The sequence below is a fragment of the Ursus arctos genome, unplaced genomic scaffold (genome assembly GCF_023065955.2).
Source record: "Ursus arctos isolate Adak ecotype North America unplaced genomic scaffold, UrsArc2.0 scaffold_19, whole genome shotgun sequence".
In the NCBI taxonomy this organism is placed as follows: domain Eukaryota; kingdom Metazoa; phylum Chordata; class Mammalia; order Carnivora; family Ursidae; genus Ursus; species Ursus arctos.
The window spans coordinates 24,162,867-24,175,067 of NW_026622863.1; the positions used below are offsets into that span (position 1 = coordinate 24,162,867).

General features: G+C 46.7%; 1 long non-coding RNA gene across 2 annotated transcripts; it reads left to right on the forward strand.

Moving 5' to 3' along the window:
* The first annotated feature begins 751 nt into the window (after positions 1 to 751).
* LOC113252432 (uncharacterized) lies at positions 752 to 10,305 on the forward strand. 2 transcript variants are annotated; one of them, XR_006409028.3, is made up of 4 exons: positions 752 to 2,002; positions 3,003 to 3,094; positions 6,452 to 6,523; positions 7,241 to 10,305. It is a non-coding gene; the product is annotated as an uncharacterized LOC113252432 (long non-coding RNA). The 2 variants fall into 2 exon arrangements; XR_008960101.1 differs by having other exon boundaries at positions 752 to 2,501; positions 6,452 to 10,305.
* Positions 10,306 to 12,201: the final 1,896 nt, after the last annotated feature.

The window sequence follows — 12,201 nt, forward strand, 5'->3', positions numbered from 1 at the left end:
ATGATGCTAAGTGAAAGAAGCAGCCACAGAAAGCCACATACTACATGATTCCGCTTATAGGAAGTGTCCAGAATAGGCAAATTTGTAGAGACAGAAAGTAGGTGGCAGTTGCCAGGGGCAGGGGGAAGGGAGAAACGAGGAGTAACCCTGATGGGTACAGGGTTTCTTTTTGAAGTGATGAGAAAATGTTGGAATTAGTGATGTTGGTCTCACAAGCTTGTGAAAAACCACTGAGTTAGAGATTGGTCGCTGAGGAGAGTTTCATGAAGGGACTGTTTGCAGAAGTGCGAGCAGGGTGAAGAGATCCCTGGTGAAGGGAGGCATTTCAGGGTTGGCAACAGACAGCAGCCATCGCCCCTCACCAGGGGCCTGGGAGGGCAAGGGGAGAGAGTCGTTGCTGGAACCCAGCAAGAGCTGTAGGAGAAGGCTGCTGCGTAGGAGCTGTGGCAGGGAGGGGCCACCTACCCACGGTCCCCTCTCCCGTCTGCCGCTGGCGGGTTGTGGGAGCTTGGGCAACGCAGACCCCATCGTCAGCCTCCTCAGGCCTAGAGGACAGGGGAGAAGGCTGGAGAGTGACTCTGGAGAAGCAAATAGAGACTCTCGGTCCTCATGGACTGGCATTTTGAGTGGAGAAACATACAGAAAAATAAAGGAATGTGATACGCAAACAGGCTGACATGAAAGAAAGCATCTTGGTGTGTGGGTGGGTGTGTGGGGTGGGGGGTATGACGACACTAGATTCGGTGCCTGGGAAGGTCTTTCCAAGGAGAAGGAGGAGGTGCTGTTTAGCTGGGACCTGAAGGATGAGCTGCTGGGTGATGAAGGGGCTATGTATTGAGATGGGGAAGCTTGAGTCAGATTTAGGGAAGGACAGCAAGAACCCCCTCCAGGGTATATTAAAGATAGAACACACACAAACATCAAAGCATAACAACGCCAGTCTGAGTGTGAGTCCATGGGACTCATGGAGAGGCTAGGGTTGCGGGCTGACACCCAGGGCCTGCCTCTCGAAGGCGGGACCTGTGCGGACTGCGCCCTCCCTGGAGGTTACACCGAGACCGGCCACAGCACACTGGCTCGGGGCCTGCCGCCTGCTCACAGCTCTCCTCCCAGCGCTTATTGGGACTTCTGCCAGCTCCCAGGTTCTCCCTTCATAAAGGCAAGAAGGGCCAGGGGAAGGGAGTGTCCTTTCTGAGCACAAGATGTGACACATCGCCTTGAACAGGCAGGAGCTTTATTTAGTCTGATAGCTGGGGTGGCCGCAGGTAGGTCTGCCAACGGTGAAGGGTCCAAAATCGACTTAGAAAAGCACCCGGGCCTGTAACTAATACGGTTGTGCCTCTGAGTACCCAGAGGGCAAAGCAGGCCCAGCATCCCTAGTAGAGCCAAATCAAGACATCAGGAGAGAACGGAGTCGGTAACTAGCACCTTCTGCCTCACTCGGTGGGTCTTGGGGCATCAGTCAGAGTCCACCTTCGGGTGCTTCCAGCGCGCACAGCGTGGCGCATTTCTGTATTTTCTTCCATCGAGATCTCTCCCCTCTGGCTCCTTGCCCAGCCAGTTGCCCACAGACTGGAAAACAAAGGCTCACTGCCTTCCCCAGAGACCTGGGCTTAAGGGATGGGCCTTGAGCAGGCTGGGCGGATGCTCTGTTGATTTTTTTTCCAAGTGCAGAGAATGTGACAGCCAATTCCTGTTGGAAATGGCTGGTGTTTTCTTTGGAGCACAAAGCACTTTTCCTTTCTCGTGACTGTTCCAGTTCAGGTCATGTTTAGGATGGAGATGATTCTTTAACCTAATTGCATGCCTTCTGGATCTGTGCCTCTTAAGCTTTTGGGGCACCGATCCTACTGCAACCCTGATAAAAACTATAGACCCTCTCCCTAAAACACACGCACGCGCGCACGCACACGCACGCATGACGCACGCACGCACACACGCACCTGTCCCCCATTTAACATTTAGAATCAATCCTAACAGGTTAAGATCCTTCGGGTGAAAGGTGAGTCCTTCCTACTCCCCCCACCTCCCCTTCACCCCTGCCTTCTTTTCAGTCTGGATCTTAAAATCCCCTTTCTTTAGCGTTCTCAGGGGCTAGTAGTTCTTGCTTGGCTTCTGCCTGAATTAATCCCATGTGTTCCGCCGCTGAGGAGCAGGGGCCTTCTCTAGCTTCAGGCGGGTTCTGGCTTGAAGCTCCGGTCCAGTGGCGCTCCAGTTTTTCAAGCAGCAGAGTATTCCAGGGGGATTTGTAAAACTTTTGTCTCATCCGTGCCTAGTTATTACGGCGGGGCCAGACAGCAAGAGTCTCCACAGATTCCGGACGAGGTGGCACAGCTTTGGGTGAGACTAGGGAGACAGGCGTTGTCTGGTTTTGTTAAATTCCAGAAGCAAGTCACTTTGCCAAAATTGCCAAAAATAAAAGGACTGTCTAGACACTTACATATTAGGAGCTCTCCTATGAAGAGGGTCCATCCTGAAGATCATTGATTTACTCTTCAATGGTGAGACAAAAGGGTTCATTTATGTAACAAACGCGTATTACGCACCTGCCGTGTGCCCCGCTGGCGTTCTAGGCAGCGGGGGGGGGGGGGGGGGGGGGGGACACGTGGTGAATAAGACAGACAAGGTACCAGAGAATTCTAGGTAGTGACAAGTGCAAGGATGAAAATAAGTACCACGAAGTGATAGATGTGATGGTGGCGCCTCCATGATCAGGGAAGATCTCCCTGAGCAGGTGGCGCTGGAGCTGAAGCCTGAATATTGAAAAGGAAGCATCCATTGGGAGGAGGAGACTCCAGGTGGAGGGAACAGCTGCTGCAGGGCCTTGAGGCTGGAACAAACTGGCGTGTGGGGCGGGGGAAGAAAAGCGCTTGTGGATGGCGCAGGCTGTCGTGGGGAGGAGAAGAAAGGGGAGAGGTAGGCGGTGGGCACATCGCGGTGGGCTTTGCGGGGAAAGACCACGGAGGGTCTAGAGCTGGCGTCTGGTGTGATCTCCTTTGCAGTTTTAGAACTGGCCTCCTGGAGAGAAGCATATTTTTAGAGAGCAAGAGCGGAAGTGGAGGCCACGCGAGGCCGAAGGCGACTAGGGGTCCAGGTGAGTGGGGGATGGTGGCTTGGACCTCTTGGGGGCGCTGCAGTCAGAGCGAGGAGGACTGTTTTCCAGGTGAACACAAGTGGAGCATAGTGTGTTATAATGCATGGAGGTTAAGATCCCATGGAAACTTCCCCTTAATATATTTGAGAAGGGCCAAGGTTATGGTGTTCTTGCCAGTCCAGGGTTTCCTGTTCATCCCCTTCCAGGAAAAACAATAACAAAGATACAAATCCTCCTTAAGAGAAAGTTGCTTGGCTGTTCTTGTCTCTGCAGAATGTTAATCTCCTTGGCAGGCAAGAGGACGAAAGGAGAGCTGATATGTATTAAGTGCCAACTGCATACCTCGATCTCATGTAATCCCACAATGACCCTGCAAGGCTTTGGATGTTAGCTTCATTTTTTTTTTTTTTTTTTTTGAGATGAGGAAACCTAAGTTCAGAGAGGTTAGGTAAATTGCCTAAGGTCGCATAGCTAACAAGGGGCAGAGCTGAGATCCAAACCCAGTTGTGACTCCAGTTCTTTCCACATCAGCCCTGGCCATGGAGACCAGGTGAGCGCACTGAGGAGCCTGAATGAGCCCGAGACTCCTGGGGTTTTAGCTACTTCTTAGGTGAAAACTGGTCTCTGTTGGGGGTCTGCTGACTTTTCCAGACCATGGGGGTGTGTGGAGTGCAGTGATGTTTAAGAATAGTGTTTTAAGACAGTCCCTGATGGTCAGAAGATTTAATGATTCCAGAGAATCTAATAAAGAAAGAAGAAGTTTGGGTCTTGAGACAAACAGGCTCATTAGCAGTAAATCAGTTTGGGTGAAATCCATTAGGGCTAATTGGAAGGTAAACCCTACGCTCTCTGTCTTGACCCTTTTGCAAGGAGAGACTGATGGTAGTTACCCTTGTATCATGGAGGCACACTCAGGGACAAAGACCCTAGTGACAAAGGGATTCTGTGCTGTAAATCCTGCCCCTCCTGCTCTGCGGCCAGTTACGTAGTAGAAGAACTCTGGAAGGTTCTGGAGGGCGCCAAGGTTTCCAGCAAGACCCTGGGCTTGGGCCTGGGCCTCCAGCAGCCTCAGGACTGTGTGTGTCACCTAAGACTCCTCTCTCAGGCCTTTCAGAGCAACCTAGAGCAGACTGGGCCTGGCAGGTTCCACATGGCCTGGCTGCCCAGGACTGTGCCAGAGAAAGGCCGGGGTGACGTTCCCAGGGCCTGCATGTAGGAAGAGCCAGCCCATCACGCCTGGGGTCACAACCAGGGTGACAAAGAGCAACATGACATTGTGACCTTCTCTTTGGTGCTTTTAGCTGTCGTGGGTGCTACCCACTGGGCTGCGAGCTCCACTGAGGTAGGACTGTGTCGTCTTTTTATCTCATTACTTATGCTGTGCTCGAGTGAATTAACTGAGGTTGACTGACAGATACCGTCTGTGTCCTCCAGGCTTTGACATTTCAGCGGGAGTTATAAACCCATCAGGAGGAAGCCAGGGCATTAAGAACAGTATGTTTTGGAATCAGATAGAACTAGCAGCCAGCGCAGGTAGTGAAACCTTGGTTTCCTCATCTGTGGAATGAGGCGATGAGACACGGGTAGCTGGTGGCTGGAAGGATTAAATGAGATGATGCACGCTACGTGCTTGACAGAATTCCCAGCACGTAGTGACCGTCAGAGCAGTACTGGGCACTTTTTACAACCACTCCCAGCGCATTGCACGGTACTTCATATTTCTGTGGGAACTTTTACATTTTTTTGATGGTGGCCCACACCATAACTTTATCGTGTGCGTATGTATCTTTAAATGTAGCAGAAATGTACATTTTATGAAATAATACCCTTACTGTGTGTGATGAATTCTGATAGTCTGTATTCTATCCAATTTTGTTGAAAAAAGTCCTGAAGGGGCAAAGGGGAACTTTTTGGGGTGATGGACAGTTCTAGTTTGATGAGAGTGGTGGTGACACGGTGTCTTTGCCAAAAATCATTGAACTCTATATTAAAATGGTTGTATTTCGTTGCATGTCAATTAGATTTCAGTAGATTTGCAACCCCCTAAATCAGTTTTCTATTGACAGCGCCAAATCCTAACCACCTAGACCACCAGGGATAAATTAATTTTTTATTGAGATACAATTCACATTTCATAAAATTCACCCTTCTAAAGTGACTTTTAGTATATTCACAGAGCAACTGCCACCACAGTCCAATTCCAGAACACTTTCATCGCTCCAAAAAGAAGCCCTGTACCCATTAAGAGTCCCTTCCCATCCCCTTAACCCTAGTCCCTGGCAACCGCTAATCTACTTTCTGTCTCTACGGATTTGCTGATTTCAGTCTGGTGCGGCCGGGAGAACAGCCTTCGAAGCTACACCAGTTACTGGGCCTCTCAGGGAGGGGACACACCATCCACCACAACCGAGATGTCTCTATTTGGTCCTGGTACTGGGCGGTGAATTCCAAGAGCATCAGAGAGACTTGTGGATGACTCACACCATATGTCCCCACGTCCTTCCTACACTGACTCCAGGCCCATTCAGTCCTCTGGAAATGCCCCTTACTCACTCACTCCCCAGCCTAGTAAAGATATGGACCATGATGCACCCAGCGAAGGAGTGGGGAACGGACTCTCTAAGGGCAATGTGGCAAACCCATCACAGAAATGCAAAGATGTAAGAAAGGTTCAGAAATGTGTCCAGCAAGGTAGGGGTTGGGAGTGGATTTGGAACTGAGGTTGGACAAGAAGAGTAGGCTAACGGTCTGTTACCAGTCTCCTGCAGGACAGGGGACCTGGACGTGACTCATGCCCCATGTCCCTGCCTCTTTCCTACACCAAGGCTCCACCCAGTACTGCAGAAACACTCCTCACTCCCTTCACCCACAGTGCCTTGGAAAGGTGTGCACAAAGAGACACCTGAGGAAAGGAGAGGGTGAGAAGCAAAGGGGCCAAATCTACAAGGTCAGTGAGGCAAACCCACCTGGAAACCTCCATGGCTGGCTCTGCAACCACCTGGAAATGGGTCTGACACAAGGGCTTTCGAAAGAGACGTCGAGTGTCAGCAAGGGCCATGTGGAGAGGTGAGGGGGCAGTGGGAAGTCCTGCAGCTTCGGAAGCCCATTTTCTACCTTTTATTAACAGGAAAGCAGGTAGGACTATGGTGATGTCTAAGGAATGAGTGCATATCAGCCATTTATACAATAAAGTTATCATATGTGATTGTCTATGACAGACCCAAGTCTGGAAGGATTCTTACTAACCTGCCAATAACCTTCAGGGAAAGGAATTTCACTGCTTACAATTTTTTTTTTACGATGGCATACTATTAAAAAGATGTATTTTAAATTTATTTTTAATCTATTTTTAAATAGGTAATACATTCACATAGGAAATTTTCCCATTCTTGTCCTCATCTGCAGAGACACCCACTCCTCATGTTAGAGGTAAGTAATGTTTCTCATTTCTTATGTATCCTTCCAGAATTTCTTTATGCATATATAAGTAAATGTATATATTCTTTTTTTCTTTCTTTTTTTTATTTTGGAAAAAGAGAATACATGTGAGCAGGGGCAGGGAGGGGCACAGAGGGAGAGGAAGAGAGAGTGAGAATATTAGCAGGCTCCACACTGAGCGTGGAGCCTGACATGGGGCTTAATCTCAGGATCCTGAGCTCATGACCTGAGTGGAATCAAGAATTAGACACTTAACCAACTCAGCCACTCAGGTGCCCCTATATAAAGATTCTTAATACAATTTTTTGAGCTCCATCTCCAGGAAGGGAATTTGCATTCAAACCAATGACCCGACATAAGGGCTCTGGAGATTTCCCATAATCAAACATCCACAGGAGGCTGGTGGAAATGAGGTACAGCCCTCCAAAGGGAAGAAGCTTTTAAGCAGAATAAATGTAAAAGAGTCATTGATAAAGAAATACAATAAGAAGGAAAATTCCCCCAAATCTCTCTACCCAAAAATAATGGTAATTAACATCAGTTGAACATTATTCTGGACCAGTGATGTCCAATAGCCCTTTGTGTGATGATGGAAATGTTTTCTGAACTGTCAGAGTAACCGTTCATTACATATGCCTATTGAGTGCTTGAAATGTGGCACATGCCATTGAGGACCTGGATTGTTTATTTTATTTTAATTAATTTAAGTGTGCCCGCTGGGATGGACAGCACAGTTCTACACCCTGTTCACTGTGTATGTGTGAGAGGAAGGACGTAAAGAAAGGCTGGGATGCCCAAACACGTAAGCGGGATTACTAATCGATCTAGTCATTCTGCCTCTAGGACTTGTGTTAAAAAAAAAAAAATGGTTACGCCTTTGTTCAAAATCTAGATCTGAGAGTGTTTATTAATGAAAAACTGGAACGCTGTAGGAAAATATTTACTGACATGGGAATATGCTCACAACTGTCTGTTGAGGGAAAGACAGGTTACGAAGCAGGATGAGCTCATTAAAATATAAATATAAATAGCCTAGAAAGGTGTAGTTCAAACTGCGCAGTCCGTGGCAGGCACTCAACACCTATTTTTATATGAATGAGTGAATGTTAATGAGAGTTAGCACCGGGTGGTGAAATTATGAGTGATTTTATGTGTTCTTATGCTCCCTTATATTTTCTAACTTTCTATGATGAACACATATGCCTCTGTCATAAGAAAAAGGTATTTCCTGAAGAGGGGCCTCTGGCTGGCTCAGTCCGAGGAGCACGCGACTCTTGAGCTCAGGGTCATGAGTTCGAGCCCTACGTTGTGTGTAGATATTACTAAAAAATAAATAAATAAATAAAATATTTACCGACGAAAGACGTACAGTTGCTAGGTCATAATATTTCAGAGCTGGAAGGAACTCTGGAGACAAGGGAACACACAGTGAGTTAAAGCAGAAACTCAGGTTTCCCGACTACACACAAACATCTTCTAGAGCCAAGGAGAAGAGTTTGCTGCATTGCGTCCTGTTCTGGGTTATCCTGGCCTGGGCAGAATCTCTCAGTGAGGCAGTTCAGGAGTGGATTTAGAGAGGAAGAAACAAAGAGTATTAATGCTCTGCAACAAGATAGAAAACATCACAAGAAAGTCTCTTCAACAAACTCTAGGCATCATAATGTTTGCTCTGGCTAGGCCTGCCTCCCCCACGTTGTGCCGTCTGTTGTGACCAGCAAGACACCCTCCTGGACTCCCTGTCCAGCCAGCGTGGGGGAGAGAAGGCTCTGTCCCTTGCAGGAGGAAGTTTCCTGGTTGTCCCCCTGTTTCAGCTCTTCTTCAAAGCCTATCCTTTCTCAAAATTCTTAACGGAATCGCTGAGTCTCTAATTCAGATGTCCTTTCTTTTTCTTCGGCCTGTGCTATTGGCATTCATGCTCAACTTTGAAACGTTATTATATGAAATGAGCTTTGTTATGTGAAATGATTATTACTCCCTCAGAGCTCTTAGTTCTATGACTCTGTGCACTTTCCCTCGGCTTACTTTTGTTGAGTACCAGCTAGGTCCGAAGCACTGGTGGATACAGAAGTGTGCAAAAGTACACAAAGTATTTATCTAAGAGAAATGAGAACACCTACCCACAAAAAAGACTTCTACGAAAATGTTCACAGCAGCTTTATGCACAATAGCCAAGACCAGTAACAACCCAAAGGCCCATCTCCGGGAGAATGGATGAATAAATTGTGACATATGCATTGATTGCTCCCAATAAAAATATGGACAAAGGACTTGGGTAGACGTTTCTCCAAAGGAGATGTGTAAATGGCCAATAACACGTGAAAAGATGCTCAACAGCACTCATCATCAGGGAAATGAAAGTCAAAACTATAGTAAGATACCACCTCACATCCATTAGGATGGCTATGGTCAAAAAACCCTAGAAAATGACAAGTGTTGGCATGGATGTGGAGACATTTGCACCCTGGTGCGATGCCAGCGGGAAGGTAAAACGGTACAGCTGCTATGGAAAACGATATGGCAGTTTCTCAATTACTTATGTTCACAACAGACAAAAGGTGGAAGCAATACGACTGTTGATGGATGTATGTAGGATGCGTATTATACATACATATATACGTACATGCAGTGGGATATTATTCAGCCTTGGAAAGGCCGACACGTGCTACAACATGGATGGAACTTGAGGACATGATGACGAGTGAAATAAGCCAGTCACAAAAAAGTAGATACTGTCTGATTCCAGATCTAAATGAAGTATCTCAAGCAGTCAGAGGGCTCCTGGCTGGATTAGTCAGTAGAGCGTGTGACGCTTGATCTTGGGGTTGTAAGTTCAAGCCCCGTGGAGGGTGTAGAGATTACATTAAAAAAAAAAAAACTAAAAAAAAAATAAGTAGACTCATAGAAACACAAAGTAGAATAGTGGTTACCAGGGGCTGGGGATTGGGAAAAAAGAGTTGTTGTTGATAAGTATAGAGTTTCAGTTTTGCAAGATGAAGACATTCTGGACATTGTTGCATAACAGTGTGAGTATACTTAGTACTACTGACTGTACGCTTAAGGATGGTTAAGATGGTAAATATTATGTGTGTTTTTTTTAACCATAATTTAAAAAGCTGTCAGGGTCATCAAAAACAGGGAAAATCTGAGAAACTGTCACAGCCAAGAGGAGCCCAAGGAGACATGATGGCTCAATGTAATATAGAGTCCTGGATGGGATCCTGGGACACAAAAAGTAGGTAAGCTGAGGAGTTATCAACTATGGACTTGAATGAATAATGACATATCAGCACTGGTGCATTAATTGTAACAAACATACCCCACTAGTGTAAGAGGTTAACAATAAGGGAAACTGGCCCTCGGGTGTATGGAAACTTTTTTTTTTGGTACCTTTTGACCACCCATTTGGCCACCCCCACCTCTGGCAACCACTACGCTGTTTTCTGTATCGATGATTGTGGTTTTTGTTTGTTTGCTTGTTTGTTCTTAATTTTTATTTATTTTTAAAGTAATCTCTACACTCAACATGGGACTCAAACTCACAACCCCGAGATCGAGAGTTGCGTACTCTACCGACTGAGCCTGGCAGGCCCCCCTGTTTCTTTCATTTTTTAGATTCCACATATGAGTGAGATCATACATTACTTGTCTTTATTTCGTGAAGAAGTAGAAGATCTGAAAGACCGATTATTAGTCAAGAGATTGGATCAGTAATCCCAAACTTCCACCGAACAGAAGTCCAGGACTAGATGGCTTCACTGGTGAACACTCCCAAACATTTAAAGAATTAATTAAAGAATTGTATAATACCAGTTCTTCTCAAACGCCTTCGAAAAACAGAAGAGGAGGGAGCACTTCCAAACTCATTTTATGAGGCCAACATTACCCTAATACCAAAACCAGACAAGGATGCCACAAGAAAAGAAAAATCCCCAACAAAATATTAGCAAACCAAATTGAGCAATACATGAAAAGGATCGTACATCGTGGGTCAAGTGGGATTTATTCCACAGATGCGTATTCCGTATGCAAATCCATCGGTACGACACACCACACTAACAACGTGAACTGTGAAAGTTGTGGGATCCCCTAAATAAATGCAGAAAAAGCATTTGATAAAATTCAACACTATTTATGATAAAAACTCTCAACATACTGGGTATAGAGGGACCGTACCTTAACATAATAAAGGCCGTGTGTTTATTCAGCCACCGAAAAGACTGAAAGCTTGCCATCTGCAACGACATGGATAGAGCTAGGTAATGTACTGCCAAGGGAAATAAGTCAGAGAAAGACAACTACCATATGATTTCACTCATATGTGGAATTTAAGAAACAAAACAAACAAGCAAAGGGAGAAAAGAGAGAGACAAACCAAGAAACAGACTCTTAACTGTAACTGTAGAGAACAAACTGATGGTTACCAGAGGGGAGGTGGGTGGAAGGATGGGGGAAATAGAGATGGGGGTTAAGGATTGTACTTGTCCTGATGAGCCAAGTGATTAAAATAAAAACTTAAGGGGCGCCTGGGTGGCTCAGCTGGTTAAGTGTCTGCCTTTGGCTCAGGTCATGATCCCAGCGTCCTAGGATTGAGTCCCACATCAGGCTCCCTACTCAGTGGGGAGTCTTCTACTTCCCCCTTTCCCTGAATCCCTTCCCCTGCTTGTCCTCAGTTCCCCCCCCTCAAATAAATAAATAAATAAATAAATAATCTTTTAAAAAACATAAACTTAAAAAAATAAAGGCTATCCGTGGCAAGCCGACAGCTAGCATCATACTCAACAGGGAAAGCTGAGAGCTTTCCCTCTAGGATCAGGAACAGGACAAGGATGCTCACTCTCACCACTTTTATTCAGCGTGGTATTGAAAAGTCCTAGCCACAGTATTTAGGAAATTCTCCAAATTATCTTCATAATTTTTCTGTAAATCTAAAACCATTCTACAAAATAAGGTCTGTTAAAAAAAAAAAAATTTAGGCTCTGCCCTGAAGGAGTGTGGTGGCTGGGGGCATGAACTTGGACTTGGTCTCCTGGGTTCACACCCTGGCTGCACCATGACCTGGCTGTGGGCCCTGGAGAGAGTGATGTCACCCTCTTGGTGGGGCAGTGTCGTCTTCTGGAAAGTAGGGGTTAATACTAGGACCTACCTCAGGGGGGTGCTGTGAAGACTCCATCCAAAGTGCTCAGCACCACCCTTGGCCCGTTGTAGATGCTGCCGACACTACAAGAGTTAGAAATCACAGCGGATAAATCAGCGCTTGAGAGCATGCATTTCAGAGCCAGGCAGTCTGGATTCAAATTCTGGTTCCTTCAGTGTCTATTTATAAATTTGTGGGCCAGGCACTTGGACTGAGCCTCAATTTCCTTAGCTATAAAAAGGGCTGAAGAACGCCCACCCACAGGGTGGTGGGGAGGATTGAAGGAGCCCGTGCGTAGGGCAGGTGTCCGATCAGTGAGAGCTGCTGGAGTCAGGTCGATGTGCAGTGAGAACCTGGAGGAGGAGAAAATAAAATCGCTTGGGCCCCCAAGGAGGCTGCAGAAAGGGGCCTGCTCTGGCTTCTGGGCTGAGGCTGCTGATGGGCTGCTTTGCACTGCTCCAAGGTCCCATGTGACCTTCTCCCCCACCCTGCGGGGTCCTCCCAGGTCCCCAGCGTTGGAACAAAGCCTCCGCCT